The sequence below is a fragment of the Elephantulus edwardii genome, unplaced genomic scaffold (assembly GCF_000299155.1).
Source record: "Elephantulus edwardii isolate Elephantulus edwardi_28Jun2011 unplaced genomic scaffold, EleEdw1.0 scaffold00101, whole genome shotgun sequence".
NCBI classification, from domain to species: Eukaryota; Metazoa; Chordata; class Mammalia; order Macroscelidea; family Macroscelididae; genus Elephantulus; species Elephantulus edwardii.
Genome location: NW_006399851.1, coordinates 233,576 through 240,157, shown reverse-complemented (window position 1 = coordinate 240,157; position 6,582 = coordinate 233,576). Strand labels below are relative to the sequence as shown.

The window sequence follows — 6,582 nt, the reverse complement described above, 5'->3', positions numbered from 1 at the left end:
GTGAGACTGGCTCAGGACAGGAAAGGGTTCAGAGTTGCTATACATTGGGTTGTTATGGGTCACAGGCAACTCAACAGCACATAACGACAACATTCTTCTGACATTCTTTGCTTTCAGCCAGGATCCATCTGACATCAGCAATAATATCCGTGGTAGCATGGTCTCTTCTTTTTTTTTTTCACTTTATTATTTTTGTGTGCGTGTACCGTCAAATCAGATCTGACTGGTACAGGAGGAGATTGCCCCTCCTTCCCCGGCAGAGCATCTGGTGGATTCGAACCGTGCACCTCTGGGATTGTAGTTGCACCTTCTTGCCACTAGGCCACCAGAGCTCCCCAGCATGGTCTCTTCTAAACTCTGCTTGAACGTTTGGTAATTTTTTGTTAATGTATTGTTCTAGCCATTTCTAAACACGTTGCTGCAAATGACGGCAAATGTGTTTCTAAGCATGGTCATCAATTTTAAAAGTGTGTGGCAACGTGTTAATGACCTTTAGTTATACTTTGCTTGCATATGATATTAATGATATTGCTCAATAATTTTCACATTCTGTTGGATCACCTTTCATGAGAATGTAGACAAATAGAAATCTCTTCCAGCCAGCCAACCAAGTAGCTGTCCTCCAAATTTCCTGGCATAAAATGTAAGCACATCCAGGGAAGCATCTATTAGTTGAAACACATCAATTGATATCTCCTTGTTTTGGGGACCTTATTTTTCACCAATGCCTTCAGTGCAGCTTGAAATTCTTTCACTATCTTTGGCTTTTGTTCATATGGTACTTCCTGAATTTTTTCAGTGTCAACCAGTTCTTTTTGGTATAGTGACTGTGTTGTATTCCTTCCATCTTCTTTTGATGCTTCCTGGATCATTTAAGATTTTGCCCATAGCATCTCTCAATATTGCAACTCTAAGCTTATATTTATTTTTCAGTTCTTACTTTGTCTTCTCAAGCTGCTCTTTGAAATCTTCTGTTCATCTATTTCTGTTTCTCCTTTGTTTAGGCTTCCTGATCCTATTGTGTAGTTTTCAGTCTCTCCTGTCATCTATTTTGGTGTTCTCCTCCATTTTTGTAATGACCTTTTGATCTCCATCTGTCTTGACTTTCTGCATAAACCCCACGCCGCCCAATCCCACCCTTACCCCTTGTGTAGAGAATTTTCCCAGCACAGGGACCTGGATCAGAAGAACATGATCCACTCCTGGTCTTCTTTCTTGATGGTAACAGAGATTTTCCCTTAGCTACTAGTTTTTCTCACAAGAAATAAAAGGTGTTCCAGGGGAACTCCTCTTACATTGGCTCAGGACTATGAAGGGACTAAGGGTGATACATTCCATGTTTAGAGATCTCTGGTGGCCTAGTTAGTAGGGAGTTGATCCAAAGGTGGCAAGTCACTGCCATGTAATGAGTGGAAACTGACTCTACATTGGGTTTCTGAGGCTGGAAGTCACACAGGAGGAGGCTGTCCATCATTCTCCCACAGAGCTGGATTCCAACCACCACAGAGGTCTGTTTTTCAGGTTTAGCAGTGCAACTCCCTATAGACTAGGCCACCAAAGCTCCCAATTACATCATTACATACACATATTTTGTTGTTAGTAGGTGCTGTCCAGGTCACTGTGACTAATAGTGTCCCTACGTACAAGAGATCTGAAACTTGCCCTATCCTGCACTGTCTTCACGATCTCTGTCATGTTCAAGTCCATTGTGGGGACACAATTCAATCCAAGACACAGCAGATTCAGGTTCAGATTTGATTGTCAACTTTGCTACTATAATCAAAACCCATAGCCATTAAATAAATTCTGATTTAGAACAGCCTGGTAGGTCAGAACAGAAGAGTAAAACAGCCCTGTTCCCCTGCTAACTGAAAGGCCACATCTTTCAGGAAGTTCGAATCTACTGTTTAGGAGCAAGATGGGCAATCTCTCCCTACATGATTTACGACTTTGGAAACCCAATGGAGGGAGGGTCAGCTATTTGTCAGTTCTGACTTGACAGCAATAAGAGGGATTCTTGGTTTTAAACTTTACAGAAGCAGACTGCCTCATAATAGGTAAAGAGTTATACTGCCAACTCAAATGTAGGCAGTTCAAACCCACCAACTGTTCCAAGGGAGGAAGATAGGCAATCTCCTCCCGTGTCTCTGAAAATCTGCTGGAAGGTCAGATACGGGTTGCTTCCCACTCAACGGCCATGAGTTTGAAAATTGTATTTTATATTGTTATATATTAATATCTACTTCACCATTTCACAGGTTAAAATAAAGGAAAAAATTAAACACTGAAGTTCAGATAAATTCAGATTGTGCGTCTGCTTGCTTGGGTCATGATTTGGTGGTCTAGGAGTCAGGTAATGAGAAAGTCATTCCTCATGAGAGGACCTAAAGCCAATCACCTCTGTGGTAGTCAGATATGAGCAGCCAATCAGTTGAAAGGAAGGTTCCCTGAGGTGTGGCCTGCATACATTATTTAAGGATGTTTTGGCAAAGCTCTCTGGGCATATGCTTTAAATAGATCTTGCATCTGGCTCACCATCATCTGACCTCTGATTCTCTAGACTTGCACCAGTAGCCTGGCATTCTGCCTGATTCAGGGCCCATCCGTGTTGTCTGTGAACCAGCAATCTACCTTCTGACATGCCCACTTAGTTTGTCAACACCTTCGGCCAAGTGATGCACAAGCTTTCAACTTGTTATTTGACTAGTCAGCCTTTATAAGCTTGAGAGCTCTTTCTTAGAGAGAAATCTCTCCATATATTGACATCTTTAAGTTACATGGTATACCAATTGAAGTATTTCAGATAACAGATGTTGCCCTGAAGGTGCTCACCAAGTTGTGCCAAGAAATCTGGAGAACAACCACTTGGCCAACTGACTGGAAGAGTTCTATATTTGTTCCCATTCCAAAGAAAGGTGACCCAACTGAGTGTGGAAACTACAGAACAGTGTCATTGATTTCACATGCAAGCAAGATTCTACTGAAGATTATCCAAAAACGATTAGAACAGCACATCAGCCATTTCCTTGCTATTTTAGCGTTTGTGCATATTTTATCATTTTTTTCCAAGTACAGAGAAAAGGAGACCTGGTGGTACAGTGGTCAAAGTACTCAGCCACTAACAAAAAGGTTGGTGGTTTGAACTACTATGAGAAAATCAAGTAGTTTCCTTGGTGTTTTCGGCAAATTGGGATATATGGCTCTTGCGTTTGAGCTTCACTTTTCCAATTTCTGGCTTTCATAGAAGCTGGGCTAACATACTTCAAATTTTTTTTGCACCCTGAGTCTTGGTAAAAATTAGTGCCTAGGAATCCCTTCTGAATTAGACAATGCTTTAGAGAGACTCAAAGAAACAAACACAACGCTTTTGAGTAGATGTCAGCTCGCACTCACCTTCTGTCAGGTTTCCAAGGCTGGAAACCTTAATGGGAGGAGATGATGCACCTTTCTCCTTCAAAGCTGCTGCTGGACTTGAGCCACTGGAGATGCATACCCTCTTGGTTGAAGCACTGCGACAAGCTTTAGGCTATGCCACCAGACCAGTGGGATCAGTTGTTGTTAGAGGAATTTGCACTTTTTTTTTAAGATTCAGTCAGGAGAAAATAAACTCCAGGAATCAGATTGGGAGCTTTGTTTCAGATAAAGCAATGGTTATTTTAATTGATCTGTAACATGTTTGTAACCAACCTGCCACTTCCCTTGCTGTACAAAATGTTTTTACAGACTAAAATAGTACGTGGAAACCAAAATTCCTAAACTGGCCTGATCCAAGGGACATCTCTGTTAGGTACTGTTGAGTCAAATACAAAACCACCCTATGAACAACGTATCTGAACCTTGTCCCTCCTCAGTTCCTGACACTTGAGCACATGGCTAAAGCACCTTTTATTAATCCATCTGTGGTTGGTCTGTCTTTTGCTGCCCCTCCACGTCCCCAAACATGATGTCTCTCTCCAAGGAATAGCCCCTAGCAGTATGTCTTTGCCTGTTTCAAATCCACCAGCCAATCCACAAGAAAGGTCATTTCCACCAGTGAGATTTACAGGCTCAAAAACTCAATGGTGTCTGCTACAAGTGGATTCTTACTCTACAGCAATGACAGATTTCAATTATTTTTAAAATTGCTCTTTTGTTGATTTAGATCTTATAGACAAGTAGTCTTTGGGTATCATCCAGAATTTATTAACTTAAGTACTGTCCAAGAATTTCTTTAGCAGGGAAAACATTACAGCCTTATAAACTCTCTGGGAAGTTCTACTGTACTTACAGGGCTCTTGCCTGAATTGACTGATGGCAGTGTTTTTTTTGCAATCTTTGTTATGGGGGTGAAGGTGCCACATATTTAAAGGAAATAACTTTAAAAAAAATTTATGGTTCAAATCCACCAGATGCTCTGCTGGAGGAGGAGCAATCTTCCCCTGCACCAGTCACATCTGATGCGAAGGTACAAAAATAATAAAAAATTTTTAAAAATTGTATCCATTTCTTGGGATGAAGCTTCCCTGAAAACAAGGAACTCCAGGGTACATGGTAAAGTACATAGCTGCTAACAAAAAGGTTGGTGATTCAAATCCTCAAGTCCTTGAGGGAGGATGAGATCACCTGCTTCTGTGAAGATGATGGCCTTGAAAACCCTAAGGGAGATTCTTCTGTTCTGCAGGGTCTTTATGATTTCGAGTGTGAACAGAAGATGATGCCCTGCAAGTTACAAGGGAAAGGGCCTCTTGTTGTTACATTTATAATTACAGCTCCTACTAAGTTCTGAACAGGCAGTATTTTTATATTATTTTCACTGACCAGTCTAATTTTGTATGAGCAGTTGGGAAATAAGGACACATTGCAATGGGAAAATCTGCAGATAGGGACCTTTCCAAATTATTGAGTAGCAATGTGAGTTTGAGGACTAAGGTGCATCTAATTCAAGGCCATAATCTTTCATCTGAGACCTGGATAATGAATAAGGATGACAGGAAAATATTCACCTTTGAGCTGTGGTGTTGGACAAGAGCACTGAACATCCCATGGACGGCCAGAACAGTCTTGGAGAGGGTGCAGCCAGAGTGCTCTCTGAATGCAAGGATGATGAGGCTACCCCTCATATACTTTGGACATGTTACTAGGAGGTACTACTCCTTAAAAAGGTAAGTGATGTTGGGAAGGGTGGAAGGTTGGCAAAGGAGAGGTAGACCCTCAAACAGGTGGAATGACACAGTGAATGAGTGCTGCAATGGGCTCAGGTGTTGGGAAGTGTGAGGATGGCGCAAGACAGACTACACTCAGATCTTTTGTTCATAGGGTCGTACCTGACTCCACAGCACCTAACAACAAAAAAAGTTTAAGGTTTTGGTTTTATGCGAATTACTTTCAAAGCCAAAGCTCCTGGCCTTTCTGCCTCCTAGTCTAAAAGCAGTACTCAATCTGTTGAGCATCTTAACATGCACACTTCTAAGGAAGAGATCAGTGAGTGGCACTATCTGAAGGGCAAGAATCCCAGCACTCAATCATGTGCCCTCTCCCTTCCCAATTGTTCGGTGTGCTTAGTCACAACTCCATTAACTGATGCTGCATCATTCTTAAGATCTGGAAACGTTCAAACTAATTCTGTCAATTCATCTTTTTGAGGGTCATCTTCTATCTTTCCTGGTCTAATGTCTTTTTTCAAGTACTGGCCTCTCTTGACATGCCAAAGCCTCTAAGGCGAGGGATGAGGGTCCATTCAGAGTCACTTGCTGGCTCTTAACAGCTACCCTGGGTATCAACTTAGTGATGATCCTGTACAGCTCCATAAAGGTTTCCAAGGCTCTGAATCTTCACAGAAAGTTAGGAGCCGATTCTACACCACAAGGACATGACTCTAAATGGACTATCAACCTAAATGGGTTATCAATCATGTTACATGGACTCAACCACGATCCTATGAACAGATCTGAATCCTGCCTTATCTTGTGTTGTCATCATCTGACTTGAGCCCAGGATACCCCTCTTATTTTTTATAGCAAATTAGATACAATGGAGAAGAACATGGTCAATTATTAAAGTGTAATAAAGTACAAATGGCACGGGAAATGGAGTTGGTAACAGAAGAGGCAGAAAGGACTCCAAGGGTACAGGACAGGTTTTTGACAATAACTCATCTTAAAATTCATTAACACAAGTCTGTTTTCATCTCAAAATATGGCCAATTCCTTCTTTAACCTGTTAAATGTTTTACCTTTGCCACTTCCTGAATACATGTGTTAACCTAACTCAAAGGTAGTTAGTTCTCTGCTAGCTTGAATTCACCTGTGGCTCCTTGGAAGAGAGGTAATCTCTTCCCAAGTAACTAACAGCCTTGGAAATTTGCTGGAGAGTTAGCAATAAATTGGTTCTAAGGGCCAAATAAGGTGGCTCAATAATGAACACAGAGCAGATTATTCGAGAGGCCGGGCTCTATTAGAAGCGTGGCCTTAGGATTGATGAAAAATCTATCAACAATTTGCGTTATGCAGATGACACAACCCTGCTCCCTGAAACTGAGGACCACCTCATGCATTTGCTGCAGAGGGTCAAGGACTGCAGGCTTCAGTATGGACTGAGGCTCAA

At 41.6% G+C, this 6,582-nt stretch overlaps 1 protein-coding gene across 1 annotated transcript in view; it reads right to left on the bottom strand.

The window, feature by feature from the left end:
• Window positions 1–182: 182 nt before the first annotated feature.
• Window positions 183–6,582, bottom strand: part of RPL21 (ribosomal protein L21) — an 11,510-nt gene continuing 5,110 nt past the window's right edge. The window contains exon 7 of the mRNA XM_006891593.1: window positions 183–194. The gene's annotated coding sequence lies outside the window, so the exon portion shown is untranslated. The remainder of the gene's footprint in view (window positions 195–6,582) is intronic.